General features: G+C 40.6%; 1 long non-coding RNA gene across 1 annotated transcript; it reads right to left on the bottom strand.

Moving 5' to 3' along the window:
- Positions 1-8631: 8631 nt before the first annotated feature.
- LOC139435841 (uncharacterized) lies at positions 8632-9429 on the bottom strand. The gene is made up of 3 exons (XR_011645047.1): positions 9318-9429; positions 8866-8926; positions 8632-8749 (listed from the first exon to the last, which is right to left on the bottom strand). It is a non-coding gene; the product is annotated as an uncharacterized lncRNA (long non-coding RNA).
- Between the last annotated feature and the right edge of the window lie 2735 nt (positions 9430-12164).

The following is a 12164-nucleotide window of genomic DNA, read 5'->3' on the forward strand; positions in this document are numbered from 1 at the left end:
GGGGGTGTACTGGGGGTGGGAGGTAATAAGGGAGTTACGGTCTCTGGGGTCGATGTAAGTGACAGTTAAATAGATAATCTAGATGCAGAATGCATGAGAATCTTAATCAAAGTGCATGAGTGCAAAATGAAAACTGTATCCAAAGCCATCTTTATTTTTTAGCTCTGTTAAGGATCACAAGGAAAAATGTAACTTCATTATGTCATGGCACTTTCATGGTTAAAAAAATGTCACGTTGTTCAAGGCAGTTAATTAAAAGTGGTGTGGGAAGTTCCATTTCTGGCCTGAGTCTTTTTCACCAAGTGTTCAGCTCTTCTGCATTTACATTAGCCATGATAAGTGAAAGTCTTGAGAGGGATAGAATCATGTGAAAAAGAGATGTCAATGCATGCTGTCTATAGCCTATGATGTGCTCTCCATTAAATCATACAAATACTTGTATAAATTAAGATGTAGGGACGTTTAGTCATATTACAGCTATTGCAGCATAATACATTTCTCCAGGAACATGTATTATTTTAATGTATTTATTTATTGCCAAAATGTGGCAAGAGTGTGTACTTCCTGCTTTCCCATATGGCACAGATCTTTTCTCTTGCTTATTTATCAACTGGTGTGCTTATTTATTTATTTTCAAATGGTTCTATAACATTTTCTCCTCATATTAATCAATCATGCATGACACACGTTTGAATAATATGGTATCTGTTATACAACGGGTGTCTAGTTTTACACCTGCATTCCATTTATTTTGCTGTGGTCCACTTGGTGGCAGTGAAAACAAATTGACAAAGCACTACTCATAGTTTCTCACCTTTGACCAGACAGTGATGTATTCAGAATACTGTATATCACAACTGCAGCACTAGAATCTGAGAAAACAAAGCATTCTAGTGTTTTAACCTTTACTTGCCAGCACTCATGACATAGTCAAGGGACAAAACATATCCCTGATCTTCATTATACAATATATTCTTTTGAATGTCATCCTGTATGAACATGTATTTGCTTATACTTGTCTTGTCCTCAAACTACATCATTTTTTTTCATAACATGAAAATAGAACAGCTCCAGGGGATTGAAACAACAACAACTTATTGTGCTGTCAATCAAATCACAGTATTGAAGATTTGAAGACATTTAAACTTAAAAGTCTTTGTTGTTGTACAAGTTGTCATGAGTTCCTGAAAATGGTTAGTGTTGATGGTTCTGAGAAATCATTTGCATTGAATATTATTTATGTCCCGAGGCACATATGAATTTAAAGAGGTGTATCTGGATCCTTGAACAGTTCTTATTAAAATGCAGAGGGAAAATCCTGGCCTTATTTCTCCAAACACATAATTGAGGTAAAGTGCTGAGAAATGACTCAAAATAAATGGCAGAATGAAAGAACCTAATCAAAAATAAGATGAATATATCAGTAACCCGTATAGGTTGTGCTCAGGCCCTCCTCCGTCCAATTAATGTCAAGACATCCTGTCCACAAAATAATTACTTGATGAGGACAGTTAACAACACTTCAAACCTATCCTCGGTTTAGGTTGTCCTAAAATGCACTGATGCAAGCAATTATTTTACATTTACAGCATAAAATAAAAGCCCAGGGAATCACGCCAATATTCAGAGGAATACTTTTAGGCCTGTATAGTCCATAGTCTTGGCTAGTCTGTATTGTAGCGGCTAGTTAGCTTAGCCTGAGATTAGGAACAGGAAACAAGCTAGACTGGCTCTTTCAAATGTAACAGAATCTACAAAAAAACTGGAAAAGGAGACATTAAACAAACTATAGAGGTGCTTGAAGGTAGACTTTGTTGTTCTGTGAGACACAACACAATCTGTTTGCAGTCTTAAAGCTAGCCTGCCTCCTAGCTCGAGCTTAATATAAAATACCATATAACAGCCCTGTAATTTAAATCTAAGTAACCTTGACGACAGGCCTTCAAAGCTTCATTCAGAAACCCGAAGCTTTAAATGGGAAAACTAATATATTCGGTACTTGTCAATCTAGATCTTACTGTGAGTTGAGGCCTATGATTGACAGAAAGATGCAACTGTCTACATTGCTTCTTGAATGGAATTTCAAGGCAGTTGAAGAAAGTTTCATTATCCATCTATACTACTTGCCTTAGATGGTGGTAACTGTACCCAATGCATAGGCAGGGTACATCCTTTCTCAGGGCGAAACAAAGTCGTCACAGCTGAAATTTCCGCAGAGGTTTATTAACATTAGATGTAAAAGATTTACCTAAAGCTCCAAAAAACACAATCTTTAATGTGTCTTTAACCAATATTTCACAGTCAAGACATGTGGACAATGATACATAAAGACGTGAATGGATTTTGACAGCCACTTCACTTTTTAAGTGTCTGACAAATACAACAAAAAAGCCTAATTGTTTGCATATGTCTGAAGAGAGAAAGAAACACTTATTGTGTTGTGGACAGTAACTATGAGCTTCAATAACTTTTAATATTCACTGTTCGTCAAGATTGTGGAGATTCATTTCCAATTGACTGATCGAGTAGAACATGAATGAAACTCACATCGTCTTAGTCCAATAATGAAATATTCTTATCACTCAGCTTGCTAGATACCAGATCTGTTATTCAACCATCCATTTGTGCTGGTACTGCAAGCTGATATTGTCTCATCTAATTTGATCCAGGTAAAAGATGCCACATATTCACCTAAAGGTAGAGTATTTCTGAAATTAGTAATTTGTTTCCATTCATTAATATTTGCAAACAAGTTGCATTTGTGGATTTCTTGACATTGGGGAATCAGGGGGTCCACTGTGGTGAATCTATGGTAAATAAAACAATAAAACAAAGAAAACGTGTCTCTTGACATACATTTTCAAGTGTTTTTCAATCGTAAAAGGCTTTAGCTCATATTCACCTTGATGGAAAAGCATTTTGAGAGATCTCGCTTTCTTTTTAACTACAGATCAGTAGGCCTATAGGCAAGCCCGCCTTAACCTGCCATCAGGCCCTGGGGCTGATGGGTTTTGTAGGCCCCCTATTTAAACAGCAAATCAAAGTCATGTATAGCCTCGGCAGGCTCTGTGATCGCACTTCTCCACTCTGCTCTACGTGCACCTGGTCCTCTCCTCCAGATGAGTGACGTATCGGGCTTCCCTCATGTATATGTCCGGTTGCCGTTGGCTCCCCTCCACGTAGCAAGTCCTCGTCGTCCTCTCCATCTCCTCCAACATCCCTCCTGTCTGTTTTTCCTCTCCAGCTACTCCATCGCTATCAGAACCAGACGGCCTACATGGCTCCGAGGCCCCGCGGCCGGCACCGCTGCCGCTCGGTACAGAACTAATCTGTCCTTCCTCCTCATCCTGGCCTACAAGTTTAAAATAACCTGTAGGCTTCGGCGTTTTTGTAATAGACCTAGCTGCTTGTCTCGAAAGTCCTTTTCCCTCGACAATTTTCTTTTCCGAGCGCCACTCTCAAACTTTTTCTTCTCAAACTTTTTCTCCTAAACAACCTTCATCTGTCAGTCAATCACTCGCAATTTGAATAAGTCACATGTGAAACATATTCTCATTCTGATTGGCTGTCTGTTACGGAGTCATCATGTTTGAGAAAAATCTCTGGAATCCATCGATCTGATTGATTAGTGGAGCAAATGATCAACATAGTATGGAGGGAAGATATTTTCGTTTGGATTACTGGTCTGGGGGAAGCTCAGGTGTGTGTGTGTGTGTGTGTGTGTGTGTGTGTGTGTGTGTGTGTGTGTGTGTGTGTGTGTGTGTGTGTGTGTGTGTGTGTGTGTGTGTGTGTGTGTGTGTGTGTGTGTGTGTGTGTGTGTGTGTGTGTGTGTGTGTGTGTGTGTGTGTGTGTGTGTGTGTGTGTGTGTGTGTGTGTGTGTGTGTGTGTGTGTGTGTGTGTGTGTGTGTGTGTGTGTGTGTGTGTGTGTGTGTGTGTGTGTGTGTGTGTGTGTGTGTGTATATTTTTGGGTTTGTGTGCATTGTGTTTGTTTCCCGGGGAAAACACTCACGAGAAACACCAGCTGTTGTAATGCCTGCTGTGACGTTAAGTTACTCCGTTCTCCGCTTGTAATTATGCCGTTACAAGCTTCAAAGTTGTATTTATCATCTGAATTTGCCGAAACAAGTTTAATATTCTGAAATATCCAAGACTTTGTTTATTTGAAACCAGATTAAAACAAACTGTCACGGACCCTGCCGTGTTATCTATGATTACTATACGCCTTACATTCATAATTTCAGCGGAGGGAGGGGAAGCGGCGTTGTGGAAGAGCAGAGTGGCGAGGGAGAGCATGTCTTCTTCCCTACAAGTTTCAAAAATGTATTTATCGTGTGATTTTGGAAATAAAAGTTTCATATTCTGAAAGCGAAGACTTTGTTTATTTAATATTGTAAATAAAAATTAAAAAAAATATTTTTTAATTTTTTTAATTGTATTGGCTCATGATAGGCCCCCGATCTCCGTAGGCCCCTCGGCTGAAGCCCAGGTCAGCCCGTGCATTAAGGCGGCCCTGGCTATAGGCTATAATTATTTATGGCATAAGAGCACCATTTCCGCCCCTTAATTGCAATGAAGTGCAAACTGCAGATTTACATAGTTCTATCTCTCTGTGAGGCTTGTGAATATATGCTGTCTGTGTGACTGTGACTCAGTAATCATCAGTCGCTCATTACATGCAGGATATCAAAGAAATGCAAGAGCGGCAACGAGACACGGGTTGATAATTTGCAAGTCACATAGTGCTGCGCAGAGCACCTCGGTGAGACTCGCGGCTTCAGGTGCAGTCTGTTATTCTTCATCCTCCAGGACGGAGCATCTGACGGCAGCTTTCTCATTTCCAAAGACGTTTGTATGTAAGTAACATGCTTGTATTTTTTGTATTCTTGGTTCAGTCTGAACTAAACTGTTAGGATTACGCAAAATAAAATGAGAACATGTTTTCTTTTTGGAACGCATTTAAGTGCAATGTCACGAAAAAAATCAACTTTGTTGATTGTTAATTCTCTTTGGATTTCCTTTGTATTGATTACTAAATAATAGAGAGGTTTTCACAGCAAATTCTACTTTACTTTTAGCCATATGGATTAGAATAAAACAATCTTAATAAAAGGTCATTATAACGTACTTTTTCACAATTAAAGTGCATAATCCCGGCAGTATTTGCGGTGCAACTGTGCTTTAGAGAAGCCAGACTTGATGTAGTTTAAAGCTTTACAAGTTGTGTATGAGGTTTAGTTCATCCACATGATGTTGTTGTGCTGCTTGTTATAGGGGCTGCATTGCTCAGCTGCTTGTTGTTGCTATACTGTTGGAGCTACCAAGATATTTAGGTTTCTTCTCAACAGCTTGGTGCACTCAATGATTTACTTGTATCCTTACCAGATGTTAAATGTAGTTGTGTACATTACTAAGAGCCCATTTGTAATATGTATACCAAAAAAAAAATCACCTGTTGAAAGGCAAACTGACCTATATCACAACAGTGGGTCACATTACAGATGCAGTTTTAATGAGCAAGGTCTGCAAACGACGGTCACTTGAAAATTATACACCTGCTGCTTTTCTAAATTAGACTCCTGCAGTTTTTCTAAATCAGACTGTTCTGAATGTTGTCACATTCAGAACAGTATCTGCTTTTGAATTCCCTCTTGGGATGTTAACACGGATTAACAAGATATTAACACACTACTTTTGGTCCCTGAACAGTTGAAGATACTCCTGATCTGTGAGAGGTTTAGAGATATCCCACATTAAAGTCACATTATTCTGCCATTGTGTCAAACAGAGTGGGGGAGCTCTGCTATACAGTATAAGAAACTGATCCTTATCAACCCGCTACAGGCAGTGAAATTAAATCAGTGTCTGTCAGCCTGAGCCTAAGGTCGGACCCCCACAGATGACAGGGACATGGGTGCCTCTGAGGTCGCTTTGCTAATAAAAGCGTTTCCACAGCAGCAGGGCCACAGGCCACACTGCATTTCTCAAGTGTTTATCAGCTAAATGTCGTATTTTTGGACCTATGGCATAAAATGAAGAAAAATCAGGTCTCATGGGTAATGAACAATGCCTCCTGGTCAAACATATTTTTGATTGACAGTAAATTGAGATCTAAATACAGCCCTCAACAAAAACTCTAAATAATTATCCGTTATATGTTTTTTTCATATAAGTGTATTCAAAATACCTCAGCTGGATTTCACACAGCAAACATAATAATAATCATAATAATAATACATTTCATTTATATAGCACACTTTAAAAACAACGTCATCTCAATGTTATAAGGAGAAAATAACATGTTTTTATAGCACTAAAGACTAATGCAGTTTATTCAGGAATGAATCTGCACACCCTTTCTTTAAATCAATGTGGTCAGCTTACCAAAGTTTGCACTCCCCTGCAACCCTTTCAGCTGTCAAAACCAACCTGATCTCACCAGAATGCATGACTCCACCACGACTCCTTAACACCGCATTGCGTGGTGGAGTCACGAACTTTGTTACATTTGCGTGTCGGCACCACGCAAACAACCCCAATAGCCGCGTTCACACTGCGGTACTTTTCCCACAAAGCTTCATGCGAACTTAGTTCATGCGAACTCTTTAGTTCGCATGAACTAAGTACAGATCGCGTTCACATCAGAAAAAGTCCCTGGGGGTGGATTAGGCCAGCGCCATATAGATAGAAGAGTTACGACACCGGAAGTCCAAAAACGGTTATCGTCACGTGGTTCATGTAGACGAGGATCGTTCCCCGGAAGTTCATGGCGGGCAATGTGAATGCATTGATAACAGGAGATAGAACTACGATGTTTGGTAATTATTAGTGAATAAAGGTTTTGATTTGCAATATTTATACAACAAATCGATATGTGTATGTATTTACATCAATATGTTTTCAAAAATAAAATCGAATTTGCTAATATTAAGTGATAATATTAGGATTAGTGTGAACAACTAGTTTACATGTTACTAACAGTGCCTTGGTTAAAGAGCCTGTTGCTGTTTATTTATAGCTTTGAATTCTTTCAAACCAATATTATCTTCTTAAACTTGTATGGTAGTCAGGAGCAGAGTTGGGTGTAACGCGTTACTTTGTAACGCGTTACTGTAATAATATTACTTTGTCGGTAACGGAGTAGTGTAACGCGCTACTTTTATAATCCAGTAATCACACTACAGTTACTAACATTGCCCCGACACGCGTTACTTCGTTACTTTCTAAAATCAGTCATAATCAAACCTCAACAAACACCTGCAAAGAACACATGCTAGGTGAAGCTAACGCACATAGCTGTTGTTTATTTATATCTCACACACACACACACACACACACACACACACACACACACACACACACACACACACACACACACACACACACACGTAGTTCTTCTTCTCTGTTTTCCGGTTGTTGCTTGTTTTGAATGACGAATACACACTACCGCTGCCTGCTGGTAAAGAGAGTTATTGCCACTCACGCATGCGCAGTTCGTACGTGCTCGGCTGAAGTCTGGCTCCAGTGCAACACATGGCCAACACGCAGGAGAACACGCTGACGCAACAGCGTGAGCAGAGATAGACTGCGCAAAATATACAGATAGCAGGAGACAGAGGACAGCCACGGTCAGATAACAGGAGACAGAGGACAGCCACGGTCAGATAGCAGGAGACAGAGGACAGCCACGGTCAGATAGCAGGAGACAGAGGACAGCCATGGTCAGATAGGAAAACATTCAGGAGCTATCTGGATCAGTCTTATGCGACAATGGAAACTGAACTAAAGAGAACATTTGAAACTTTAGCAGTCTGCGTGATCTGCCTGTAGGGAGGGGCGGGCCGGCCCTGCGAGTAAAGTAACGAGTAAAGTAACGAGTAAAGTAACGAGTAAAGTAACGAATTACTTTATGTAGATAGTAACGAAGTAGTGTAATATATTACTTTTTTTTTAAGTAATATGTAATATGTAATATATTACTTTTTTTTAGTAACGACCCCATCTCTGGTCAGGAGCATCACTTTCTAATGTTTATTGATACATTTAGAGGGAGGGGATCTAAAGTAATGCTTTAAAATTCAGATTAGATTCATTTCTACCATTTTCTTAAATTCATGGTAGTTTCAGTAATCCCCTGGTAACTGAGGACACAAGTTATCTAAATGACTAATGTCATCTTTATGGCTTTCAGAAAGGACAGGAGACCGACAGGTGACTATCAAAGGACTAGCAGCAGCAGCAGGACTAGCAGCATATGATGATAATGATGATGTTAAATGTGTTGTTTTAGGAACATCCATTAGCAAATACATGGAATTCAATAAACATTGAATAGCATATCATGCAGTTTGTCGGTGCCTTTTCCTCCGTGTTGTCCTGGTTTGCTGTGCTGCCTCCTAGTAGCCACCATGGTTTGCTGTGCTGCCTGGGGATGCTCAAATCGCTCAGAAAAAGGAGTACGAATGTACGGCTTCCCCACTGACACAGAGCAGAGGAAAAAATGTCTGGCTCAAGTCAGCAGGAGCAATTTCACGACCAACAGCAACAAAATATGTGATGTAATTATATACAAACACTGCATTTTCACTTTTTCACAAAACGAAAACCACACCATTGGGAAAACTTAATGTTTTGTTTAATACAAAAAAACAGGGAAAGGCTTGAAAAACACTGAGAGTTGAGACTCATGGTGCAGGGTGAGGGTCTCAGTGCAGGTATTCAGGCTCCATTGAACCCCCCTCTGGTTCTTGTGCTGAAAGAGGGAGTAACAGACAGGAGAAAGGGTTATACACACACAGCACACCTATTGGATGGGAAATGCCTTGGGGAGATAAGGTGTTTACTTATATAAAACAGTATTAAACTTACCTTGTGTTTTCACTCTCACTTAAGTGCCTCTCCCTTTGCCATCAATCCAGAATCAGCTGAGCTGCAACATTATACAGACAGGTAATAATCAACATAATCACAAGGACACAATATGGCTCTGCTAAAAACACTCACTCTTACACGTACCAAAGTTATATTTATCTAATATTTAACTCCCTCCACCCCCCCGCATACAATCCCGTTTAGAAGCCCCTCTTCTCTAATTCAACATGTTGGACGAAATGATATTAAGAGAACGGAACTTACAATTAAAAGGCTGTTCAACGTGTGTTGCTAACTTGCTTCGGTATGCTAGCTTAATCTGTTATCTGTAAACGTTCCCTAAATCTACTAATTTAGGGATAATCCACTGACATCCTTTAATACACATGTTCATTTGAATCAGATGTACTGATAATATCCGCAATATAAATCTTTAAACTTCTTCTTACCTTTAAAAGTCCGTCACGAACGGTCTATTATGCTGCAACTCCACAGCTCTGCCAGCCTTGGCGCTAACTTCCGGGGAACGATTGAGAGGCTCCACGATCCGCCATTGCTGTAAAAAAGTGGTCCATTGGAGTGAACGGAGATGTCGTAACTCTTCTATTAAATAGCTCTGGATTAGGCAAATGAAGCCGCTGACGTCACTTCTTCTTCTTCTGCTTTGGGTTTACTGGCAGGCCGCAACCCACTTCACGGCGTATACTGCCGCCCAAAGTCCCCGGCCGGAAGTCCCCGGAGTTGGGGACTGGCTTCAGTAGAAGCTGCTGGGAGTCCCAGCAGCTTCTACTGAAGCCTTCCGAGTAAATCGCCAGAACGCCGACACCTCCTCATCTCCACCGCTCCCATGTTTTATTTTGTGTTGCCATAAGTTAGTCTCTCTGCGTTTCTGCGCTGGGCTAATGCTAATGCTAATGCGAGGATAATAAAATGGCGGCTTCACAAAACTTTTTGGGAGTTTTACGGGGCGTGGTTTGCAATTCGCCCAGCCAATCAGGAATATAGCTCTTTTCTCAAAAAAGAGCCGCTCGAAAGTCCCTGCTTTCTAGCAGGGACTTTCGAGGGGATTAAAAGGTTCGCATGAACTACTTTTAGTACCGGTGTAGGTACCAGATATGTTCGGGGTACCAGATATGTTCGGGTGTATTTCCGTCGCACCCGTCATCCGTCATATTCGTCTACTCACCTCCCTCTGCTCCCAGCGCTCTGCTCCCACACACCGGCCGTCTGCGGAACTGCAACCGGAGGAACTCGGTACAGCTTGTTATGTGTGTGTACTTGTGCACATAAATAATGTTTGCAGCCGGAGGAACTCGGTACAGCTTGTTATGTGTGTGTACTTGTGCACATAAATAATGTTTCTAATTATTTACAATTAAAAAATATATATATTCTGCGTTACTTTAGCCAACACTTTTATAAGGCCACGAGATTAGATAATTACGAAATGTGTAGATAGAATACATATCTTTCAGGTTGTTATTTTGTCATTGTTTAATGTTTTATTTACCTTTTTAGTATTTTTATATAGTAGGCTATCTGAACTTTGGAGAGGAGTTGGGAGACACACGACACATCAAATCACATCTACAGATCAAGACGAAGCGAATGGAAGTACTCCTAGTGTGAAAACGTGTGCAAAGTCTCCGAAAATCCTAAAAATAAGCTCATATTTGAATTCCCCATAAAAAAACACATCATTCAGTAAAAACAAGGCCCCACTGATCATCTGCTCCCTGATCTCTCTGCGAATTGAAAGTACTTATTGCCGGAGATCGCATGCTGTGGTTTTATTAAATGTGCCAAGTGCTAGGACTGTCTTATGGAAGAAAGCTTTTAGATGTGCAGCTCCACTAACATGGAACAGTCTGCAAAAAGAATGGAAAATTACCAAGCTAGTACCACTACATGTTTTTAAAGCTTGGTTGGATGCTACAAAATCAGATGCTGTTGGTACCTGTAAGTAGTAGTACAAATGCCATATCAATCTCATTAGTATGCAGAAAAAAGTGACAGGTCGCCCTGCCCCCTTTTCACCGGAAGTCCCGCCTTATTTGACCGGAAGTCCCGCCTTTTTATTTTTATTTTGAAAACCGGAAGTCCCGCCTCGTTCGACCGGATGTCCCGCCCCCGCTTCCGGCGGATGTCCCGCCCCCGCTTCCGGTTTACAAAATTAAATTAAAATTAAAAAAATGAGAAAAATAAAATGCCGTTGTTTTCAATCAATTAATATGTCTAGGATATATATATCCCGCCTCCTAACCACTTCCTGTGTGGTTAATCCTGTATACAGTATCGAATGTAACTTACAAATACTTGCAAATAACATGAAATTAATCAAAAGTAAAGCATCTTAAAAAAAAACATATATTTAAACCTCTCTGTTTTTGCAAACAGGACATGACAGGACATGAGGGGAGAAAACATATGGTGAAGGAGGGGGAACACACACACACACACACACACACACTTACACTTTCCCCGCCCCTCACCCCTCTCGCTTTAGGGCTGTCTAGATAAAAAGCCAGCGTCACTCATTTTTCAAGTCGAGAGAAAATGGCCAAGAGACGTTTTGATATGAATTTAATCAGCGAGACACCGGTGACAACTTACAGCCATCCGTTGGGTGCTCCAATCAAGAAACGAATGCAGTTTGTATGCCGGGTTCAGACGCCTACAGCCGAAGAACTTCACGAAGAATGGACTCTAAAAAATGGCGATGTTTGGGGTTATATATTCAACTATATGGCTAATGAACTACATTTCTACAATCTGAAGAATGGAGAAACGTATGGACCTCGTAGTGTTAAAGCGACACTGACCTCAACAGATTGGGCTGTGTTAACTCTGGTGTCTTCCCGAGATCTACACGCAACCATTGTATCGGAAGAAGTAGTGCATCAGGAAACCATCGTGGAACCAGAGGTGTACAAGATATTTGCAAAGAAAAGCAAAGAAACACAAACAGCATGCGAGATTAAAGAAGAGTTTGCATCGTTACCCCTCAATGTGAAGGAAGAAGAAGGAGATATTCCCACACAGCCAGACGGGAGAAGAGTCCTGACAGGCACCGTCTGGGAAACTAAAAGCGGACCCTCTGGGCGTTGGTATTACCGCTCAAGCCGTTTGGTGACGTTGGGTAAGGACCCCTCTGATGATTTTGTTTTGGAGTATTTTAATTCTACCTGCGGGGTATTTCAAACGTCCTTGAGGGTGCCTCTGACTGCATGGCTGGAAATGATTGAAGGAAAAGCTACAAAGCTTAAAGAACTTTTTAAACAGAGTCAGACATCGAT

The sequence above is a fragment of the Pseudochaenichthys georgianus genome, chromosome 19, assembly GCF_902827115.2.
Source record: "Pseudochaenichthys georgianus chromosome 19, fPseGeo1.2, whole genome shotgun sequence".
Taxonomy (NCBI): Eukaryota; Metazoa; Chordata; class Actinopteri; order Perciformes; family Channichthyidae; genus Pseudochaenichthys; species Pseudochaenichthys georgianus.